Raw genomic sequence first — 25,733 nt, 5'->3', positions numbered from 1 at the left:
TATTAAATGTATTAACCCCTATCCTGCCCCCCCTACACCGTCGCCACCTATAATAAATTTATTAACCCCTAATCTGCCCCCCCTACACCGTCGCCACCTATAATAAATTTATTAACCCCTATCCTGCCCCCCACTACGCCGCCGCCACTGTAATAAAATTATTAACCCCTAAACCTAAGTCTAACCCTAACGCCCCCCTAACTTAAATATTAATTAAATAAATCTAAATAAATTAACTCTTATTAACTAAATGAATCCTATTTAAAAATAAATACTTACCTGTAAAATAAACCCTAAGATAGCTACAATATAATTAATAATTATATTATAGCTATCTTAGGATTTATATTTATTTTACAGGTAACTTTGTATTTATTTTAGATAGTTAGAATAGTTATTAAATAGTTATTAACTATTTAATAACTACCTAGCTAAAAGAAATACAAAATTACCTGTAAAATAAATCCTAACCTAAGTTACAATTAAACCTAATACTACACTATCATTAAATTAATTAAATAAACTACCTACAAATAACTACAATTAAATACAATTACATAAACTAACTAAAGTACAAAAAATAAAAAAAGCTAAGTTACAAAAAATAAAAAAGTAAGTTACAAACATGTTAAAAATATTACAACAATTTTAAGCTACTTACACCTAATCTAAGCCCCCTAATAAAATAACAAACCCCCCCAAAATAAAAAAAAATCCCTACCCTATTCTAAATTAAATAAATTTCAAAGCTCTTTTACCTTACCAGCCCTTAAAAGGGCCATTTGTGGGGGCATGCCCCAAAAAGTTCAGCTCTTTTGCCTGTAAAAGAAAAATACAACCCCCCCCCAACATTAAAACCCACCACCCACATACCCCTAATCTAACCCAAACCCCCCTTACAAAAACCTAACACTAATCCCCTGAAGATCATCCTACCTTGAGTCGTCTTCACTCAGCCGAGCCACCGATGGAACTGAAGAGGACATCCGGAGCGGAAGAAGTTAATCCTCCAAGCGGCGCTGAAGAAATCTTCCATCCGATGAAGTCATCATCCAGGTGGCGCTGAAGAAGTCTTCGATCCGGCCGATGTCATCTTCAAAGAGGCGCTGAAGAGGTCTTCTATCCGGGCGAAGTCATCTTCCAAGCCGGGTCTTGAATCTTCCGCCGACGCGGAACCACCTTCTTCACCGACGGACTACGACGAATGACGGCTCCTTTAAGGGACGTCATCCAAGATGGCGTCCCCTCAATTCCGATTGGCTGATAGGATTCTATCAGCCAATCGGAATTAAGGTAGGAAAAATCTGATTGGCTGATGGAATCAGCCAATCAGATTGAACTCGCATTCTATTGGCTGTTCCGATCAGCCAATAGAATGCAAGCTCAATCTGATTGGCTGATTGGATCAGCCAATCGGATTGAACTTGAATCTGATTGGCTGATTCCATCAGCCAATCATATTTTCCTACCTTAATTCCGATTGGCTGATAGAATCCTATCAGCCAATCGGAATTGAGGGGACGCCATCTTGGATGACATCCCTTAAAGGAGCCGTCATTCGTTGTAGTCCGTCGGTGAAGAAGGTGGTTCCGCGTCGGCGGAAGGAAGATTCAAGACCCGGCTTGGAAGATGACTTCGCCCGGATAGAAGACCTCTTCAGCGCCTCTTTGAAGATGACATCGGCCGGATCGAAGACTTCTTCAGCGCCGCCTGGATGATGACTTCATCGGATGGAAGATTTCTTCAGCGCCGCTTGGAGGATTAACTTCTTCCGCTCCGGATGTCCTCTTCAGTTCCATCGGTGGCTCGGCTGAGTGAAGACGACTCAAGGTAGGATGATCTTCAGGGGATTAGTGTTAGGTTTTTGTAAGGGGGGTTTGGGTTAGATTAGGGGTATGTGGGTGGTGGGTTTTAATGTTGGGGGGGGTTGTATTTTTCTTTTACAGGCAAAAGAGCTGAACTTTTTGGGGCATGCCCCCACAAATGGCCCTTTTAAGGGCTGGTAAGGTAAAAGAGCTTTGAAATGTATTTAATTTAGAATAGGGTAGGGATTTTTTTTATTTTGGGGGGTTTGTTATTTTATTAGGGGGCTTAGATTAGGTGTAAGTAGCTTAAAATTGTTGTAATATTTTTAACATGTTTGTAACTTATTTTTTTATTTTTTGTAACTTAGCTTTTTTTATTTTTTGTACTTTAGTTAGTTTATGTAATTGTATTTAATTGTAGTTATTTGTAGGTAGTTTATTTAGTTAATTTAATGATAGTGTAGTATTAGGTTTAATTGTAACTTAGGTTAGGATTTATTTTACAGGTAATTTTGTATTTCTTTTAGCTAGGTAGTTATTAAATAGTTAATAACTATTTAATAACTATTCTAACTATCTAAAATAAATACAAAGTTACCTGTAAAATAAATATAAATCCTAAGATAGCTATAATATAATTATTAATTATATTGTAGCTATCTTAGGGTTTATTTTACAGGTAAGTATTTATTTTTAAATAGGAATAATTTATTAAAGTATAGTGTAGTGTTAGGTGTAATTGTAACATAGGTTAGGATTTATTTCACAGGTACATTTCTCTTTATTTTAGCTAGGTAAGCTATTAAATAGTTAATAACTATTTAATAGTTATTGTACATGGTTAAAATAAATTGAAAGTTACCTGTAAAATAAATATAAATCCTAAGATAGCTAGAATATAATTATTATTTATATTGTAGCTATATTAGGGTTTATTTTAAAGGTAAGTATTTAGTTTTAAATAGGATTCATTTAGTTAATAAGAGTTAATTTATTTAGATTTATTTAATTAATATTTAAGTTAGGGGGGCGTTAGGGTTAGGGTTAGACTTAGGTTTAGGGGTTAATAATTTTATTACAGTGGCGGCGGCGTAGTGGGGGCAGGATAGGGGTTAATAAATTTATTATAGGTGGCGACGGTGTAGGGGGGGCAGATTAGGGGTTAATAAATTTATTATAGGTGGCGACGGTGTAGGGGGGGCAGGATAGGGGTTAATAGGTTTAATATAGGTTGCGGCGGGTTCATGGAGCGGCGGTTTAGGGGTTAAACTATTTATTTAGTTGCGGAGAGGTGCAGGATCAGCAGGATAGGGGTTAATAACTTTATAATAGAGGGCGACGGTGTAGGGGGGGCAGGATAGGGGTTACTAGGTATACTGTAGGTGGCAGCGGTGTCCGGGAGCGGCGGTTTAGGGGTTAATACATTTATAAGAGTTGCGGCAGGGTCTAGGAGCGGCGGTTTAGGGGTTAATACATTTATCAGAGTTGCGGCAGGGTCTAGTAGCGGTGGTTTAGGGGTTAGTAACTTTATTGAGTTGCGGGGGGCTCCGGGGGCGCCGGTATAGGGGGTAGAACAGTGCAGTTTAGTGTGAGTGCTTAGTGACAGGCTAGCAATAAAGCTGGGAAAAAGCCGAAGGGCAGCGAGATCGGATGAGTGATAACTCTCACAGTCCGCTGCTCATCGCCCCGCGGCTTTTTGACAGCTTTTTTTGATAACTTAGGCATATTTTTTCAGGTCCGCCGCGGCGAAGGTAGGCGAGCTTAGGCGGGCGTATTGGGCCGGCGAAGCCAGAAAAGTAGACGGCTTGATAACTACCCCCCCATAAGACTAAGTGCAGCTCGCTCCTGCTCTGTCTCACAGCAGGAGCGAGCTTCACTTAATGTTATGGGGCGGTCGGGCTGTGACTATACAGCTGGCCCGATGCGCTGAGTAAAAAAAACAGACCCGCTCAGCAGAGAGCAGAGAGCGGGTCTGTAAAAGCGGCATGTTTTTTAAATATTAAAAGGGAAAAAGGGGTTTTATAACTATAGCAGTAAAATAATGTTATATAATTCTGCACTATGTGCAGAATTATATAACATTATTTTTAGGTTTACTACACTTTAAGTTTGTCTGTTCAGCTAAGTGAAAAGAGGATTAGATATTGTACCAGCATCTGGTTATACACTTGGTTGTTATCTGATTGGCTGTTTATATATTGCATGACATGTACTTGTAACCTCATTGGTTTAATTTTCTGTCTACTTTATTCAAAAAATGTCCAGTGCTTTTAAATGCTGTCTGTTCAGTAAAGGAAAAGTTATTGCAAAACAGGAGTCTCTGTTCTTGTAATAAAATGATGTATGTCTCCATTACTACAAGCAATCTCTAACTTGTGTGTATTATCTGGCTGTAAATTAGGAGCCAATGCATAATAGAGTAACATGCAAACAGGTGTATAATATGTATTAATACTTTCCCCTTCTGGTGAACCGCAGCCGTCCCACAGTCTCTCCCAAGGTCTGTGTGAATATATCAGGTGTGCTAGCTGGAGGCGCTGGTTCAGCTTGTATCAGTCGTTGGGTTCTTCCTTTCCTTCCTCGGTTGTATAACTCTAGGTGCAAAATAGTGGTGCTGAAATATCAGACAATACACCATACAAAGGTGAATATCTACTCACAGTGTATGTTGCAGGTTACCGGCTCCTTCCCAATATGAAAAGACAATATCACAGATTCAGTAAAAAAGTTTGTCTTTATTTGGCTCAACGCAAAAGCGTTTCAACGGTCCCAGCCGTCTTTCTCAAGAGCAATAAAAGTGCTTTACAAACCAAAGCATCTTAGAGTAACCATGCTCACTTAATCTAATACGGTCTGTATCACATTCCCTTCTATAGACACAGTACACCAAGGGTGGGTATTCAAGCTTTCACTTTTGTTTGTAGAAAATACAGACCAAGAATTAAGTGAATACAAATCATGATTATTACCCAAATTATACTCCAATGTTTCAACATCATTAGGACAGTTCTTAGCTATATGTCCAGACTCTGCATTTAAAACATTTTATAGCAGACATAGGGGCCGATTTATCAATGTCTGTCTGACATGATATGCTGTAGCCTATCATGTCCGATAGACATTGCTGAATGCCGACAGCATATGCTGTCAGCATTTAACATTGCACAAGCAGCAATAGGCCACTAGCAGGGGGTGTCAATCAACTAGATCATATAGGATTGGGCGAGCAGCGGTCTTAAGACCGCTGTTTCATAACTGCTGTTTCTGGCGATCCTGAAGGCTTGCGCGGAAACAGAGGCATCAGGGGCTATTCGGCCCTTGATAAATCAGCCCCTATGTCACTTTTGAGTCTCTTGTAGGCTCATTCAGCCTGACAAACTGTCTGTTTCTCCAATAAAATCCCCTATGATTATATAAATCCCTCTGCTTATGACAAGATCCCCTCCTCCCTGAAACCATTTTACCAGATTTAGTAGGGCTCTGGGGCTTCAGGCTCTGGAGTCTTACTTGGATGGGGTATTGCAACAGATGCCCAATTGCAACGTATCTTTACACAAGCTCCACTAGCTGGTCAATGCATGAATTGGTCTCAGGTTTTAGCCATTGTCTAGCCAGATGTATTAGGTCAAACATCTAAAACTTTACAGTTCTATTCTTGCTGTAATGTCACGCGTGAAAAACCTTGGGCATGAACTGTATTAGTCACTCTGAGGCGTGCCAAAATTACTGCTCCTTAGCATGCTCTGGAAACAAATCATAGTAAGCTTTCTGGGATTCACCACTCAGGAACAATGCAAGTAAATTCTCCCACTCAGTCACAGGCCAGTCTTCTTTCTCAGCAGTTAACTTTAAAGTCATCAGGTAAGTATCTACATTTTCTGTAGTCATCATCTGAAACCTTGTGCCACTCCTGCCGCACTCCTGAACAGCCTCTCAGACAGGCTCTGGATTTCCTGATGTATGGCATGAGAGGCACTTTCCTCTCTCAGCAAACAATGCATTTGTCTTTTGCTGCACTCTCTTCATATCGTGCTGTAGTTCTGCAGTTGGATCAGAGCTTTAACAACGTCTTCCATTTTTTCAAATTGTCTTTTTCTGCTTTACAGACTTAAAAGTGTGCTGCTTGTATTCTCCACCAAATTTGACAAAAATACCCCTCTCCTTTTTCTCGGGAACATTTTGACTCTAAGAGGGCCGAATTATCAAATGTTTGTCGGACCGGATCCGACAGTGCGGATCAGGTCCGACAGACATCGCTGAATGCGGAGAGCAATACGGTTTCCGTATTCAGCATTGCACCAGTAGCTCACAAGAGCTGCTGGTGCAACGCCGCACCCTGCAGATTCGCGGCCGATCGGCCACCAGCAGGGGGGCATCAATCAACCCAATCGTACTCGATCGGGTTGAATTGTGGTGATCAATGTCCGCCTCATCAGAGCAGACGGACAGAGTTATGGAGCAGCAGTCTTTCCAATCGCAGCTTGATAAATAGGCCTCAAAGTCTTCACAGCAGAATGTACTCCACACACACTGGATTTAGATGTAAAAGCTTTATCCTGTTTCTTTAGACAATTTGCAGGTATACAGTTTTAACATAAACAAAAAAAAATACATTCTTGCACAATGACATTACTAAACAGAATAAAGCATTTCTGACTAAAGATGTGTTGCTCTGCCACATAACTGCACAATTTCAAACAGATTTTAAAACTTATAGGACTAGAACCTCAAGACAGCAACCCAAGTTCAGCATATATTCTTTTACATACAGGTTCTAACTAGAAGCCTCAGCAAATGCTATTTAACCAGAGCTGATTGACATGAGAAAGGTGAGAAAACCTTAGCTTGTAGGTAAAACCCGTTGGACTTTATTAAGGAAACTAATGATGATGTGTAGATTGAAAAGAGAAGGGGACAGAGGACAGAGCAATGCGATACCCCAACAGAAAGTGGTAATTGGCAGAGGAAGCCCCAGAGAAGCCTACACTAAAGGTACGATTAGACAGGTAGTAAGAGAACCACGAGAGGGCTGTGTCACAGTTCATAGTACATTTTCAATTCTACCAAGAACATTGTATAATTTGTGAGGAAACATAGTCCATTATACACAATCCCATTAGCTCTGTAGTAGTCTGTAGTAGTTTCTTAATCACAAGTTTCCCATATATAAAAGAAACTTGCTCACCTTTTATTACCTCATCCTTTATCCACAAATTGGGTGGGGGGGTTAAATCCCTGTCTCTGGTAATGATGAACAGAGCCATAAACCCCTCTGTTGGTATTATATCAACGGCTTATAAGTGATATTAAAGGGACACTGAATCCAATTTTTTTCTTTCGGGATTCAGATAGAGCATGCAATTTTAAGCAACTTTCTTATGAGTAAAAAAGCAGTGTTAAGCCTCATAACGTTGCTTTTTTACTACCGCTAGTATTACGAGTCTTGCAGATTTAGGGGCACCGCACACTTTTTTAGCCTTACCGCAAATCAACTTATGCAAATTGCATATAGTTTTTTTTTCTATGGGACTTCCATAGCGCCGGTATTACGAGCTTGTCCTGGAAGGCCAAAAAGTGAGCGGTACACCCTATCCCGTCAAGATTCGTAACACATTCTAAAGTCAGTAGTTATGAGTTTTACACTACAAAGCTGTAGCATAAAACTCATAACTAAAGTGCTAAAAAGTACAATCACCCATTAACTACTACTATTAACCTTTAAACCGATGCCCTCGCTCATCACAAACACTATAATAAAATTATTAACTCCTAATCTGCCACTCCGGATATCGCCGCCACTATAATAAACATATTAACCCCTAAACCGCCATACTCCCGCCTCGCAAACATTAGTTAAATATTATTAACCCCTAATCTGCTGTCCCTAACATCACTGCCACCTATCTACATTCATTAAACCCTAATCTGCCGCCCCCAACGTCGCCGCCACTATACTATATTTATTAACCCCTAAACCTAAGTCTAACCCTAACACCCCCTAAATTAAATATAATTAAAATAAATCTAAATAAAACTTACTATTAATAACTTAACAGTTTCTATTTAAAAATAAATACTTACCTGTAAAATAAACCCTAAGCTAGCTACAATATAACTATTAACTATTTACTAACTACCTAGCTAAAATAAATACAAATTTACCTTTAAAATAAAACCTAACCTAAATTACACTAACACCTAACACTACACTAGAATAAAATAAATTACCTAAATTAAATACAATTCGCTTAATTAAATACAATTCACTAAATTACAAAAAAAACCCCCACTAAATTACAGAAAATAAAAAACAAATTACAAGATATTTAAACTAATTACACCTAATCTAAAAGCTCTATCAAAATAAAAAAGCCTCCCCAAAATAAAAAAAAACCTTTTGTTGGGCATTGCCCCAAAGAAATCAGTGATTTTACCTGAAAAAAATACAAACAAACCTCCAACAGTAAAACCCACCACCCACACAACCAACCCCCCAAATAAAACCCTAGCTAAAAAAAACTAAGCACCCCATTGCCCTGAAAAGGGCATTTGGATGAGCATTGCCCTTAAAAGGGCATTTAGCTCTATTGTGGCCCAAAGCCCTAACCTAAAAATAAAACCCACCCAATAAACCCTTTAAAAAACCTAACACTGACCCCTGAAGATCCACTTACAGTTTTGAAGATCTGACATCCATCCTCAACGAAGCCGGAAGAAGTCCTCATCGTAGCAGCAAGAAGTCCTCAACGAGGCCGGGAGAAGTCTTCATCCAAGCCGGGAGAAGTGGTCCTTGAGACGGGCAGAAATCTTCATCCAGACGGCATCTTCTATCTTCATTCATCTGACGCGGAGCATCCTCATCTTCTAAGGACTACCCGGCGAATGAAGGTTCCTTTAAGTGAAGTCATCCAAGATGGCGTCCTTTAGATTCTGATTGGCTGATAGAATTCTATCAGCCTATCGGAATTAAGGGTGAAAAAATCAGCCAATAGGATTGAGCTTGCATTCTATTCGCTGACTGGAACAGCCAATAGAATGTGAGCTCAATCCTATTGGCTGATTGGATCAGCCAATAGGATTGAAGTTCAATCCTATTGGCTGATTGCATCAGCCAATAGGATTTTTTCAACCTTAATTCCGATTGGCTGACAGAAGTCTATCAGCCAATCGAAATCTAAGGGACGCCATCTTGGATGACGTCACTTAAAGGAACCTTCATTCGTCGGGTAGTCGTCGGAAGAAGAGGATGCTCCGTGTCGAATGTCTTGAAGATAGACTCGCTCTGTGCCAGATGGATGAAGATAAAAGATGCCGTCTGGATGAAGACTTCTGCCCTTCTGGAGGACCACTTCTGGCTTGGAGGACTTCTTGCCGATTCGATGAGGACTTCTCCTGGCTTCGTTGAGGATGGATGCCGGATCTTCAAAACTGTAAGTGGATCTTCAGGGGTTATTGTTAGTTTTTTTTAAGGGTTTATTGGGTGGGTTTTATTTTTAAGTTAGGGCTTTGGCCGCAATAGAGCTAAATGCCCATTTAAGGGCAATGCCCATCCAAATGCCCTTTTCAGGGAAATGGGGAGCTTAGGTTTTTTTAGTTAGGATTTTATTTGGGTGCTGGGTTTTACTGTTGGGGGTTTGTTTGTATTTTTTTTTCAGGTAAAAGTGCTGATTTTTTGGGGGAAATGCCCAGCAAAAGGCCCTTTTAAGGGCTATTGGTAGTTTAGTTTAGGCTAGGGTTTTTTTTATTTTGGGGGGGCTTTTTTATTTTATTAGGGCTATTAGATTAGTTGCAATTAGTTTAAATATCTTGTAATTTGTTTTTTATTTTCTGTAATTTAGTGGGTATTTTTTTGTAATTTAGCTAATTGTATTTAATGTATTTAATTGTACTTAATTTAGGTAATTTATTTATTTTTAGTGTAGTGTTAGGTGTTAGTGTAACTTAGGTTAGGTTATATTTTACAGGTAAATTTGCGTTTATTTTAGCTAGGTAGTTAGTAAATAGTTAATAACTATTTAGTAACTATTCTACCTAGTTAAAATAAATACAAACTTGCCTGTAAAATAAAAATAAACCCTAAGCTAGATACAATGTAACTATTAGTTATATTGTAGCTAGTTTAGGGTTTATTTTATAGGTAAGTATTTATTTTTAAATATGAATTATTTAGTTATTAATAGTAAGTTTTATTTAGATTTATGTTAATTATATTTAAGTTAGGGGGTGTTAGGGTTAGACTTAGATTTAGGGGTTAATAAATTTAGTATAGTGGCGGCGCCGTTGGGGGCGGCAGATTAGGGGTTAATAAATTTAGGTAGGTGGCAGTGAGGGTTAGGGGTGGCAGATTAGGGGTTAATAATATTTAACTTGTGTTTGCGAGGTGGGAGTGCGGCGGTTTAGGGGTTAATATGTTTATTATAGTGGCAGCGATGTCGGGGGCGGCAGAGTAGGGGTTAATAAGTGTAAGATTAGGGGTGTTTAGACTCGGGGTTCATGTTAGGGTGTTAGGTGTAAACATAAAATGTGTTTTCCCATACAAATCAATGGGGCTGCGTTACGGAGCTTTACGCTGCTTTTTTGCAGGTGTTAGGCTTTTTTTTAACCGGCTCTCCCCATTGCTGTCTATGGAGAAATTGTGCACGAGCAGGTACAACCAGCTCACCGCTGACTTAAGCAGCGCTGGAATTGGAGTGCGGTATGGAGCACAATTTTGCTCTACGCTCAGTCTGATACTGAGTGTGAAAAAACTTTCACCTAGATCACAAGTTTTGCGCTACAAAGGGTGCAAAACTAACGCCAAAAGTTGTATTATTTCACTATCCATAGCACTGCCATTACGAGTTACTGAAAAGCCTCCTTGTGCGTGCGATGGTGACGTTAAGCTCCATACTGCACAAAATCCAAGGGCTGCTTTGACGTACTTGTGCACGCTTTCTCCCATAGATATCAATGGGGAGAGAATGTTAGAAAAAAACTACAAGTGCAAAAAAAGAGGGGGTGTTGGTTACTGCGCAGTGAAACTCTATTAAGCCTATGAAAAACAAAAGGACTCTCCAACCTCTAAGATACAAATAAATAATTTAGAATAAATTGGTTTCCAAAGGGAACCAAAAAATTCTGGTATCATAGGCGCTAGTAAAACTTAAAATAGTGATATTGCTTATTTTGAAAAACTTATAAGTGTGATATAATGTGAAAATAAAAATAAAAATTTTAATATGTGAATAAATGTGATAAATTAGTGTCACAATAATTTGTGTATTGCAGAATCTGCATAAATTTAATAACAAGTGAAATATAAAATATACAAATAACAAATACAAAAAGGATTTTGCAGCACATACAATTAAAAATGTGGCCGATACAAAAATATTGCAAAAGAAACAGTTGCGTTGATCAGACACAGTTGAAGTGTAGCATACAATTTGCAACAATTATTATATGAAGAATAAGATAAAAAATAGGATAAAAAACAGAAAGCTTGGATGAAATCCACTTGAAACCATACAATCAGATAAACCGATTCCGATGAACAGTTTGGATGAATATTGCTTGTCTCGTCTTAGTTGAAACATCCAGGTCTGGCTGGAACAAGATAAAAGACCAATCAAACGACAGAAAGAGGCACCAAATTAAGGTCAACACTTTTATTTACACCGAAAACGGTGATGAAGCGGATGATTCCCTCTTTCAAGTACACTATCCAACGATACCAGAACTTAGATACAGCCTCTCAATATGGCGTTCATGTGGGAGATAAATTTTCATCCAAATCACCTTTGCGAGCAGGTAGCCGATGTCTGGTTCTACGGACGCCTTGAGGGAACAAGATACTTGCAACAAACTTGCTCTTTATTCACATATTAGAATTTTTATTTTTATTTTCACATTATATCACACTTATAAGTTTTTCAAAATAAGCAATATCACTATTTTAAGCTTTCACTAGAGCCTATGATACCAGAATTTGTTGGTTCCCTTTGGTAACCAATTTATTCTAAATTATTTAGAAAAAAAACTAACACCTGAAGTGCGGAATGAAAAATCTCTGTAACGCAACCGCATATATGTCTATAGGGAAAAAAAAATACATTGAAACTTAACACCCAAACATAAACGTCTAAAAAGTCTAAACACCCCTAATCTGCTGCCCCCGACATTGCCGACACCTAAATAAAGTTATTAACCCCTAATCCGCTGCTCCCCGTCATGGCCAACACTATAATAAAGCTATTATATATTAAACTATAAAGTAACCTAACACAACTATTCTAATAAAATAAAAAAATACTACCAATTAAAAAATCTAAATTACAAATTTAAAAAAACCTAACACTATGAGAAAAATAAAAAAATCTAAAATTACAAAAAATAATAAACATTAAATTACAAAAAATAAAAACACTAAGCTTACAAAAAATAATAAACAAAATTATCAAAAATAAAAACAATTACACTTAATATAATAGCCCTATAAAAATAAAAAAGCCCCCAAAATATAAACACCCCCTAGCCTACAATAAACTACCAATAGCCCTTAAAAGGGCATTTTGTTGGGCATTGCCCTAAGTTGAACAGCTCTTTTACCTGTAAAAAAATGCAAAGTCCCCCCAGCAGTAACACCCACCACTCAACCAACCACCCAAAATAAAAAAACCTAACTCTAAGAAAAACCTAAGCTACCCATTTCCCCTAAAGGGGCATTTGTATGGTCATTGCCCTTAAAAGGGCATTCACCTCTTTTTCATTGCCATTAAAAGGGCATTTAGCTCTTTTTAAAATTTCCCAAAGCCCTAATCTGAAAAAAAACCACCCCAAAAAATAAAAAAAATACCTGACACTAACCCCAGAATATCTACTCACGGTTCCTGAAGTCCAGACATCCATCTTCATCCAGGTGGCGAGAAGTCTTCATCCAGGTGGCGAGAAGTCTTCATCCAGGTGGCGACATCTTCACCCATCGCAGGGGCGTCTTCTATCTTCATCCCAGCAGCATGGAGCGGAGCGGCGAAGATATCCCGCGTGAAGCGTATCTTCATACGGTCCCCGCCGTACACTGAAGCTTCAATGCAAGGTAGCCATTACAAAATGGCGTACCTTGCATTCCTATTGGCTAATTTGATTCTTCAAATTTAAATCAGCCAATAGGATGAGAGCTTCTGAAATCCTATTGGCTGTTCAAAACAGCCAATAGGATGAGAGCTACTAAAATCCTATTGGCTGTTCAAATCCCACGCCGGGATGAAGATAGAAGACATCCCTGTAATGGATGAAGAGGTCAACACCTGGATAAAGACTTCTCGCCGCCTGGATGAAGATGAAAGTCCGGCCTTCAGGAACTGTGAGTAGATATTCTGGGGTTAGTGTTAGGTATTTTTTTTTGGGGGGGGTGTTTTTTTCAGATTTGGGTTTGGGAAATTTGAAAAAGAGCTGAATGCCCTTTTAAGGGCAATGAAAAAGAGCTGAATGCCCTTTTAAGGGAAATGCCCATACAAATGACCCTTTAGGGGCAATGGGTAGCTTAGGGTTTTTTTTTAGAGTTAGTTTTTTTGGGGGGTTGGTTGGGTGGTGGGCTTTACTGTTGGGGGACTTTGTATTTTTTTACAGGTAAAAGAGCTGTTTAACTTAGGGCAATGCCCTACAAAAGGCCCCTTTAAGGGCTATTGGTAGTTTATTGTAGGCTAGGGGGTGTTTTTATTTTGGGGGGATTTTTTATTTTTATAGGGCTATCAGATTGGGTGTAATTGTTTTTATTTTTGATAATTTTGTTTATTATTTTTTGTCAGCTTAGTGGTTTTTTATTTTTCGTAATTTAGTGTTTATTATTTTTTGTAATTTTAGATTTTTTAATTTTTCTCGTATTGTTAGGTTTTTTAAATTTGTAATTTAGATTTTTTAATTGGCAGTTTTTTTTATTTTATTAGAATAGTTATTTTGGGTTCATTTATAGTTTAATGTTAGGTTTATTTTTATTTCACAGGTAAGTTTTTATTTATTTAAAGATATTTATATTCTAATTCTTATTTAAAGTTAGGGGGGTGTTAGACTTAGGGGTTAAAAGTTTAATTTAGTGTTTTGCGATGTGGGGAGCTGGCTGTTTAGGGGTTAATAGGTTTATTTAGTTGCAGAGATGTGGGAGGCCGGAGGTTTAGGGGTTATTAGGTTTATTTAGTGGTGGCAATGTGGGAGGCCGGAGGTTTAGGGGTTAATAGGTTTATTTAGTGGCAGTGATGTGGGGGAGCAGCAGATTTGGGGTTAATAACTTTATTACAGTGTTGTCAATATCGGGAGGGCGGCAGATTAGGGGTTAATAAATGTATTTAATAGTCGCGATGTGGGTGGGCGGCAGATTAGGAGTTAATAAGTTTTAAATAGTGTTTGTGATGTGGGGGCGGCGGTTTAGTGGTTAATAGGTAGTTTATGGGTGTAAGTGTACTTTGCAACAGTTTAGTTACGAGTTTTGTGAAACATTTTTGTTACACAAAATCCATAACTACAGCTCTCAGATCGCGGTAAGGATCGTGTCGGTATAGGCTGTAACGCAAGCATTTTAGCCTGAAGGCACAACCTGTAATACCGGCGCTATTAAAATCCCACGCAAAAACGTCATTTTTTGAGTGCGGAATGAAAGTTGCGTTACAGGCTAAAATGCTTGCAGTATAGCTATACCGACATGACTCGTAATATGCGTTACTGGCCATTACGCTGCAATTGCCATTTTTTCAGCGTTAAAAGCCACAACGCAAAACTCGTAATCTACCTGTTTATAAATAAATTAAAAGAATTGCTTTATAGATTTAAATGAACAACACGGTTCTGTGATGGAAAGATGGCTTATGATTGCAGTATGCATGTGTTGGGAGCTGCAGATATAAATCCCTATATTATATATGAAAATGTGTTAGTTTAAGATTTGACAGCAATAGTGTTAAAGGGACAATCAAGTCCAAAAAAAACTTTCATGATTTAAATAGGGCATGTAATTTTAAATAACTTCCCAATTTACTTTTATCACCAATTTTGCTTTGTTCTCTTGGTATTCTTAGTTAAAAGCTAAACCTAGGAGGTTAATATGCTAATTTCTTAGACCTTGAAGACTGCCTCTAATCTGAATGCATTTTGAAAACTAGAGGGCATTAGTTTATGTGTTTTATATTGATAACATTGAGCTCATGCACGTGAAGTGACATAGGAGTGAGCACTGATTGGCTAAAATGTAAGTCTGTCAAAAGAACTGAAATAAGGGAGCAGTCAGCAGAAGCTTAGATACAAGGTAATTACAGAGTTAAAATGTGTATTTTTATAACTGTGTTGGTTATGCAAACTGGGAACAGGTAATAAAGGGATTATCTTTCTTTTTAAACAACACAAATTCTGATGTTGACTGTCCCTTTAATAAACATACAAAGCTTAATGGCCTTCTAGGGAGAATCGGGATCTTTATAATGAGGAGGAGCATAATATCCAGGAACGTTAACAATTTGGAGGCTGCAGACACAGGAGTAAAAACAATAACATGGTTCTCGTGTCAAATGAAGTTGCACAGTGAGACTCTGGGGCCTATTTATCAAAGGTCTTGTGGACCTGATCCGACACTGCGGATCAGGTCCGCAAGACCTCTCTGAATGCGGAGAGCAAGCGCTCTCCGTATTCAGCATTGCACCAGCAGCTCACAAGAGCTGATGGTGCAACGCTGCCCCCTGCAGACTCGCGGCCAATGGGCCACCAGCAGGGAGGTGTCAATCAACCCGATCGTACTCGATTGGGTTGATTTCCGGCGATTCCTGTCCAGAGCAGGCGAACAGGGTTATGGAGCAGCGGTCTTTAGATAGTATATTGAGCGTTCTCTCTAGATCAAACCATGGATTATCATTTTCAAGCTGTGGAAGGGAGTCATGGATGAAAATGGGTTTTCAGTGCCTAAATAAAAACAAACATTTTTTAAATTACAAACTAATATAATTTAAGTCTACAGACTCAACGGAAAATAGGGCTGGTCTTCAATTTTTCCAGGGCTGTTTTTTTATTCCCATTCCAGACCTGCTAATAACCCTGCTACAGTAGCTGTAACCAGCAGTTTAATGTCTAATCAACAAACACATAATAATGCACATAAAAGGTAAGTTTAAACCAATCCTATACTATATTAGCTATATTAAAAATGCAAGTTTAATCAATTTGAATTAGTACATTTTTGCATAATGCCTAAACATAAATTGTGTTTTTATAACATTCCAATTTGTTATCAAATGAACAAAAATATTCTATTGAATGCAGTTATATATATAACGAAAAAACAAACTAAGCACTTTATTAATATTGGGAACATTTTTTTGCAACCTGATTTTGTGTACTTTTTTGTTTGTTTTTTAAAAGACAACAAAACATAAAAATGTTAAAGGACTGTGAGTATTCCTCTTTCCAGTAGATATAAATATTTTATGATTCTAGTAAGTATGTCACTGTTACAGATTTAATTATATAACATTCTAAAACATATTAATCCTTGTCTGCATAATTCTAAGCAATGAAAAACTCTCATCTTTACCACTATATTTGCATTTTGAATCTACTGCCATTTACTTACGGATTAATGTAAAAGGATATTACACTTCTGTGGTATATAAACCATGTCAGTATCAGTCGGGCATCAAAACTTGGTATATACGCTCCCTGCAGATGTAATTAACTACAGAGTTTCAGAGGGGTAACCAAAGCGTATTGATCCTTTAACAGCTCGAGCAACAAAATGAAACGTAGCAAGTGATATAATTGTGGAGGTAAAAATATATTTGTAATATTTCATATAAACTATTAAACTATTAAGGTAAGTAACTATCGGCTAGATTTAGAGTTTTGTTGGTAACGACCCGCGTAGCTAACGCTGGCTTTTTTCTGGCCGCTTCTTTAAAATAACTCTGGTATTGAGAGTCCATATAATGTCAGCATTAGGCTCCAAAAAAGGATCGTAGAGCATATTTAACGCAAATGCAACTCTCGATACCAGAGTTGCTTACGGACGCGGCCAGCCTCAAAAACGTGCTCGTGCACGATTCCCCCATAGGAAACAATGGGGCTGTATGAGCTGAAAAAAAACCTAACACCTTCAAAAAAGCCGAACGCAGCCCCATTGTTTGCTATGGGGAAACAAATACTACGTCTGCACCTAACACTCTAACATGTACCCCGAGTCTAAACACCCCTAACCTTACACTTATTAACCCCTATTCTGCCGCCCCCACTATCGCTGACCCCTGTATATTATTTTTAACCCCTAATCTGCCGCTCTGTAAACCGCCGCTACTTACATTATCCCTATGTACCCCTAATCTGCTGCCCCTAACACCGCCGACCCCTATATTATATTTATTAACTCCTAATCTGCCCCCCACAACGTCGCCTCCACCTGCCTACACTTATTAACCCAAAATCTGCCGACTGGAGCTCACCGCTATTCTAATAAATGGATTAACCCCTAAAGCTAAATCTAACCCTAACACTAACACCCCCCTAAATTAAATATAATTTTAATCTAACGAAATTAATTAACTCTTATTAAATAAATTATTCCTATTTAAAGATAAATACTTACCTGTAAAATAAACCCTAATATAGCTACAATATAAATTTTAATTATATTATAGCTATTTTAGGATTAATATTTATTTTACAGGTAACTTTGGCCTAGATTTGGAGTTTGGCGTTAGCCTTGAAAACCAGCGTTAGAGGCTCCTAATGCTGGTTTTAGGCTACCTCCGGTATTTGGAGTCACTCAAAAAAGGGTCTAACGCTCACTTTTCATCCGCGACTTTTCCATACCGCAGATCCCCTTACGTCAATTGCGTATCCTATCTTTTCAATGGGATTTTTCTAACTCCGGTATTTAGAGTCGTGTCTGAAGTGAGCGTTAGAAATCTAACGACAAAACTCCAGCCGCAGAAAAAAGTCAGTAGTTAAGAGCTTTCTGGGCTAACGCCGGTTTATAAAGCTCCTAACTACTGTACTATAAAGTACACTAACACCCATAAACTACCTATGTACCCCTAAACCGAGGTCCCCCCACATCGCCGCCACTCGATTACATTTTTTAACCCCTAATCTGCCGACCGCAACCTACGTTATACTTATGTACCCCTAATCTGCTGCCCCTAACACCGCCGACCCCTGTATTATATTTATTAACCCCTAATCTGCCCCTGTTCCGATCAGCCAATAGAATGCGAGCTCAATCTGATTGGCTGATCGGATCAGCCAATCGGATTGAACTTGATTCTGATTGGCTGATTCCATCAGCCAATCAGAATATTCCTACCTTAATTCCGATTGGCTGATAGAATCCTATCAGCCAATCGGAATTCGAGGGACGCCATCTTGGATGACGTCATTTAAAGGAACCGTCATTTGTCGTTCAGTCGTCGGCCTGGATGGATGTTCTGCGTCGGAGGTCTTCAGGATGCTGCCGCTCCGCTCCAGATGGATGTCGATAGAAGATGCCGCCTGGATGAAGACTTCAATCGGATGGAAGACCTCTTCTGCCCCGCTTGGATGAAGACTTCTACCGGATCATGGACATCTTCAGCCCCCCGCTTGGGCTTGGATCAGGACATCGGAGGAGCTCTTCTCGACCGATCAGTGAACCTGGTATGGTGAAGAAAAGGTAGGAAGATCTTCAGGGGCTTGGTGTTAGGTTTATTTAAGGGGGGTTTGGGTTAGATTAGGGGTATGTGGGTGGTGGGTTGTAATGTTGGGGGGGGGGTATTGTATGTTTTTTTTTACAGGCAAAAGAGCTGAACTTCTTGGGGCATGCCCCGCAAAGGGCCCTGTTCATGGCTGGTAAGGTAAAAGAGCTTTGAACTTTAGTAATTTAGAATAGGGTAGGGCATTTTTTATTTTGGGGGGCTTTGTTATTTTATTAGGGGGCTTAGATTAGGTGTTATTAGTTTAAAATTGTTGTAATATTTTTCTTATGTTTGTAAATATTTTTTTATTTTTTTGTAACTTAGTTCTTTTTTATTTTTTGTACTTTAGTTAGTTTATTTCATTTTAGTAATTTGTAGATATTGTATTTAATTAATGTATTGATAGTGTAGTGTTAGGTTTAATTGTAACTTAGGTTAGGATTTATTTTACAGGTAATTTTGTTATTATTTTAACTAGGTAACTATTAAATAGTTCTTAACTATTTAATAGCTATTGTACCTGGTTAAAATAATTACAAAGTTGCCTGTAAAATAAATATTAATCCTAAAATAGTTACAATGTAATTATAATTTATATTGTAGCTATATTTGGGTTTATTTTACAGGTAAGTATTTAGCTTTAAATAGGAATAATTTATTTAATAAGAGTTAATTTATTTCGTTAGATTAAAATTATATTTAATTTAGGGGGGTGTTAGTGTTAGGATTAGACTTAGCTTTAGGGGTTAATACATTTATTAGAATAGCGGTGAGCTCCGGTCGGCAGATTAGGGATTAATGTTTGAAGTTAGGTGTCAGCGATGTTAGGGAGAGCAGATTAGGGGTTAATACTATTTATTATAGGGTTAGTGAGGCGGATTAGGGGTTAATAACTTTATTATAGTAGCGGTGCGGTCCGCTCGGCAGATTAGGGGTTCATAAGTGTAGGCAGGTGGAGGCGATGTTGTGGGAGGCAGATTAGGGGTTAATAAATATAATATAGGGGTCGGCGGTGTTAGGGGCAGCAGATTAGGGGTTCATAAGGATAATGTAAGTAGCAGCGGTTTACGGAGCGGCAGATTAGGGGTTAAAAATAATATGCAGGGGTCAGCAATAGCTGGGGCGGCAGATTAGGGGTTAATAAGTGTAAGGTTAGGGGTGTTTAGACTCGGGGTACATGTTAGAGTGTTAGGTGCAGACTTAGGAAGTGTTTACGCATAGCAAACAATGGGGCTGCGTTAGGAGCTGAACGCGGCTTTTTTGCAGGTGTTAGGTTTTTTTTCAGCTCAAACAGCCCCATTGTTTCCTATGGGGGAATCATGCACGAGCACGTTTTTGAGGCTGGCCGCGTCCGTAAGCAACTCTGGTATCGAGAGTTGAAGCTGCATTAAATATGCTCTACGCTCCATTTTTGGAGCCTAACGCAGCCTTTATGTGGACTCTCAATACCAGAGTTATTTTTATGGTGCGGCCAGAAAAAAGCCGGCGTTAGCTACGCGGGTCCTTACCGACAAAACTCTAAATCTAGCCGTTTGTAATTATTTTAACCAGGTACAATAGTTATTAAATAGTTAAGAACTATTTAAAGCTAAAATAGTTAAAATAATTACAAATTTACCTGTAAAATAAATCCTAACCTAAGTTACAATTAAACCTAACACTACACTATCAATAAATTAATTAAATAAAATACCTATAATTATCTACAATTAAACCTAACACTACACTATCAATAAATAAATTAAATACAATATCTACAAATAAATACAATGAAATAAACTAACTAAAGTACAAAAAATAAAAAAGAACTAAGTTACAAAAAATAAATAAAATATTTACAAACATTAGAAATATATTACAACAATTTTAAACTAATTACACCTACTCTAAGCCCCCTAATAAAATAACAAAGCCCCCCAAAATAAAAAAATGCCCTACCCTATTCTAAATTACTAAAGTTCAAAGCTCTTTTACCTTACCAGCCCTGAACAGGGCCCTTTGCGGGGCATGCCCCAAGAAGTTCAGCTCTTTTGCCTGTAAAAAAAAACATACAATACCCCCCCCAACATTACAACCCACCACCCACATACCCCTAATCTAACCCAAACCCCCCTTAAATAAACCTAACACTAAGCCCCTGAAGATCTCCCTACCTTGAGTCGTCTTCACCCAGCCGAGCCAAATTCTTCATCCAAGCGGAGCAAGAAGAGGTCCTCCATCCGGTAGAAGTCTTCATCGAAGCGGGGCAGAAGAGGTCTTCCATCCGATTCAAGTCTTCATCCAAGAGGCATCTTCTATCGTCATCCATCCGGAGTGGAGCGGCAGCATCCTGAAGACCTCCGACGCGGAACATCCATCCTGGCCGACGACTGAAAGACGAATGACGGTTCCTTTAAATGACGTCATCCAAGATGGCGTCCCTCGAATTCCGATTGGCTGATAGGATTCTATCAGCCAATCGGAATTAATGTAGGAAATTAATCGTCGTCGTCTTCACCCAGCCGAGCCAAATTCTTCATCCAAGTGGAGCAAGAAGAGGTCCTCCATCCGGTAGAAGTCTTCATCCAAGCGGGGCAGAAGAGGTCTTCCATCCAATTGAAGTCTTCATCCAAGAGGCATCGTCTATCGTCATCCATCCGGAGTGGAGCGGCAGCATCCTGAAGACCTCCGACGCGGAACATCCATCCTGGCCGACGACTGAACGACGAATGACGGTTCCTTTAAATGACGTCATCCAAGATGGCGTCCCTCGAATTCCGATTGGCTGATAGAATCCTATCAGCCAATCGGAATTTGAGGGACGCCATCTTGGATGACGTCATTTAAAGGAACCGTCATTCGTCATTCAGTCGTCGGCCAGGATGGATGTTCCGCGTCGGAGGTCTTCAGGATGCTGCCGCTCCACTCTGGATGGATGACGATAGAAGATGCCTCTTGGATGAAGACTTCAATCGGATGGAAGACCTCTTCTGCCCCGCTTGGATGAAGACTTCTACCGGATGGAGGACCTCTTCTTGCTCCGCTTGGATGAAGAATTTGGCTCGGCTGGGTGAAGACGACTCAAGGTAGGGAGATCTTCAGGGGCTTAGTGTTAGGTTTATTTAAGGGGGGTTTGGGTTAGATTAGGGGTATGTGGGTGGTGGGTTGTAATGTTGGGGGGGGGGTATTGTATGTTTTTTTTTACAGGCAAAAGAGCTGAACTTCTTGGGGCATGCCCCGCAAAGGGCCCTGTTCAGGGCTGGTAAGGTAAAAGAGCTTTGAACTTTAGTAATTTAGAATAGGGTAGGGCATTTTTTTTATTTTGGGGGGCTTTGTTATTTTATTAGGGGGCTTAGAGTAGGTGTAATTAGTTTAAAATTGTTGTAATATATTTCTAATGTTTGTAAATATTTTTTTATTTTTTGTAACTTAGTTCTTTTTTATTTTTTGTACTTTAGTTAGTTTATTTCATTGTATTTATTTGTAGGAATTGTATTTAATTTATTTATTGATAGTGTAGTGTTAGGTTTAATTGTAGATAATTATAGGTATTTTATTTAATTAATTTATTGATAGTGTAGTGTTAGGTTTAATTGTAACTTAGGTTAGGATTTATTTTACAGATATATTTGTAATTATTTTAACTATTTTAGCTATTAAATAGTTCTTAACTATTTAATAGCTATTGTACCTGGTTAAAATAATTACAAAGTTACCTGTAAAATAAATATTAATCCTAAAATAGCTATAATATAATTATAATTTATATTGTAGCTATATTAGGGTTTATTTTACAGGTAAGTATTTATCTTTAAATAGGAATAATTTATTTAATAAGAGTTAATTAATTTCGTTAGATTAAAATTATATTTAATTTAGGGGGGTGTTAGTGTTAGGGTTAGACTTAGCTTTAGGGGTTAATACATTTATTAGAATAGCGGTGAGCTCCAGTCGGCAGATTAGGGGTTAATAATTGAAGTTAGGTGTCGGCGATGTTAGGGAGGGCAGATTAGGGGTTAATACTATTTATTATAGGGTTAGTGAGGCGGATTAGGGGTTAATAACTTTATTATAGTAGCGCTCAGGTCCGCTCGGCAGATTAGGGGTTAATAAGTGTAGGCAGGTGGAGGCGACATTGAGGGGGGCAGATTAGGGGTTAATAAATATAATATAGGGGTCGGCGGTGTTAGGGGCAGCAGATTAGGGGTACATAGCTATAATGTAGGTGGCGGCTCTTTGCGGTTGGCAGATTAGGGGTTAATTATTGTAGGTAGCTGGCTGCGACGTTGTGGGGGGCAGGTTAGGGGTTAATAAATATAATACAGGGGTCGGCGGTGTTAGTGGCAGCAGATTAGGGGTACATAAGTATAACGTAGGTGGCGGTCGGCAGATTAGGGGTTAAAAAAATGTAATCGAGTGGCGGCGATGTGGGGGGACCTCGGTTTAGGGGTACATAGGTAGTTTATGGGTGTTAGTGTACTTTAGAGTACAGTAGTTAAGAGCTTTATGAACCGGCATTATCCCAGAAAGCTCTTAACTCCTGGCTTTTTGCTGCGGCTGGAGTTTTGTCGTTAGAATTCTAACGCTCACTTCAGACACGACTCTAAATGCCGGAGTTAGAAAAATCCCATTGAAAAGATAGGATACGCAATTGACGTAAGGGGATCGGCGGTATGGAAAAGTCGCGGCTGAAAAGTGAGCGTTAGACCCTTTTTTGACTGACTCCAAATACCGGAGGTAGCCTAAAACCAGCGTTAGGAGCCTCTAACACTGGTTTTCACGGCTACCGCCAAACTCCAAATCTAGGCCTATGTAAGCTTGATGTGGAAGAATCCTAATAATGAATGTAAATGAGGAATAGTTGAGATACTTAATGGGATAGAAGTGTTAAAATTGAAATGTACATAGGTGCATTTCAATTCGAAATAGAATTATTTTTGTAATATACTTACATTAGCAAAAATGCTTCTAGTAAAAGTTATTACTGTTTTTCTGCTGCATATTAAAATATCCTGTGAGGGCTCGTGCATGCTTACTCAAGAGTGCTGGCGGTGGTGTGTGTTTCTTCTGAAGACTTCATTTGTGTCGTACAAGCTACTGCTGCCGCCCTGAGAAGGTGTTGTGTTTGAATACTGGTGCACGGGGTCCTCACAGGATATGTGCATATGCCGCGGAAAAACATAATTTATGTAAGAACTTACCTGATAAATTAATTTCTTTCATATTGGCAAGAGTCCATGAGCTAGTGACATATGGGATATACAATCCTACCAGGAGGGGCAAAGTTTCGCAAACCTCAAAATGCCTATAAATACACCCCTCACCACACCCACAATTCAGTTTAACGAATAGCCAAGCAGTGGGGTGATAAAGAAAGGAGTAGAAAGCATCAACAAAGGAAATTTGGATATAATTATGCTTTATACAAAAAATCATAACCACCATAAAAAGGGTAGGCCTCATGGACTCTTGCCAATATGAAAGAAATTAATTTATCAGGTAAGTTCTTACATAAATTATGTTTTCTTTCATGTAATTGGCAAGAGTCCATGAGCTAGTGACATTTGGGATATCAATATCCAAGATGTGGAGTCTTCCACTCAAGAGTCACTAGAGAGGGAGGGAATAAAAATAAAAACAGCCATATTCCGCTGAAAAAATTAATCCACAACCCAAAAAATAAGTTTATTTCATTTTTGAAAGAAAAAAACTTAAAACAAATGCAGAAGAATCAAACTGAAACAGCTGCCTGAAGAACTTTTCTACCAAAAACTGCTTCCGAAGAAGCAAATACATCAAAACGGTAAAATTTAGTAAATGTATGCAAAGAGGACCAATTCGCCGCTTTGCAAATCTGATCAACTGAAGCTTCATTCTTAAATGCCCACAAAGTGGAGACTGATCTAGTAGAATGAGCTGTAATTCTCTGAGGCGGGGCCTGACCCGACTCCAAATAAGCTTGATGAATCAAAAGTTTCAACCAAGAAGCCAAGGAAATAGCAGAAGCCTTCTGACCTTTCCTATGACCAGAAAATAAAAAAAATAGCTTGGAAGTCTTCCTGAAATCTTTAGTAGCTTCCACATAATATTTCAAAGCTCTTACCACATCCAAAGAATGTAAGGATCTCTCCAAAGAATTCTTAGGATTAGGACATAAGGAAGGGACAACAATTTCTCTACTAATGTTGTTAGAATTCACAACCTTAGGTAAAAATTGAAAAGAAGTCCGCAAAACTGCCTTATCCTGATGAAAAATCAGAAAAGGAGACTCACAAGAAAGAGCAGATAGCTCAGAAACTCTTCTAGCAGAAGAGATAGCCAAAAGGAACAACACTTTCCAAGAAAGTAGTTTAATGTCCAAAGAATGCATTGGCTCAAATAGAGGATCCTGTAAAGCCTTCAGAACCAAATTAAGACTCCAAGGAGGAGAAATTGATTTAATGACAGGCTTAATACGAACTAAAGCCTGTACAAAACAGTGAATATCAGGAAGTATAGCAATCTTTCTGTGAAACAAAACAGAAAGAGCGGAGATTTTACCTTTCAAGGAACTTGCAGACAAACCCTTATCCAAACCATCCCGAAGGAACTGTAAAATTCTAGGAATTCTAAAAGAGTGCCAGGAGAATTTATGAGAAGAACACCATGCAATGTAAGTCTTCCAAACTCTATAATAAATCTTTCTAGAGACAGATTTACGAGCTTGTAACATAGTATTAATCACTGAGTCAGAGAAACCTCTATGACTTAGAACTAAGCGTTCAATTTCCATACCTTCAAATTTAATGATTTGAGATCCTGATGGAAAAACGGACCTTGAAATAGTAGGTCCGGCCGTAATGGAAGTGGCCAAGGCGGGCAACTGGACATCCGAAACAGATCCGCATACCAAAACCTGTGTGGCCATGCTGGAGCCACCAGCGACACAAAAGACTCTTCCATGATGATTTTGGAGATCACTTTTTGAAGGAGAACTAGAGGCGGGAAGATGTAAGCAGGATGATAACACCAAGGAAGTGTCAGTGCATCCACTGCTTCCGCCTGAACATCCCTGGACCTGGACAGGTATCTGGGAAGTTTCTTGTTTAGATGAGAGGCCATGAGATCTATCTCTGGAAGACCCCACATCTGAACAATCTGAGAAAACAAATCTGGATGGAGAGACCACTCCCCTGGATGTAAAGTCTGGCGGCTGAGATAATCCGCCTCCCAATTGTCTACACCTGGGATATGCACCGCAAAGATTAGACAGGAGCTGGATTCCGCCCAA

This window comes from Bombina bombina, chromosome 5 (assembly GCF_027579735.1).
Source record: "Bombina bombina isolate aBomBom1 chromosome 5, aBomBom1.pri, whole genome shotgun sequence".
Lineage (NCBI taxonomy): Eukaryota > Metazoa > Chordata > Amphibia > Anura > Bombinatoridae > Bombina > Bombina bombina.
This window is presented reverse-complemented; position numbering follows the sequence as displayed.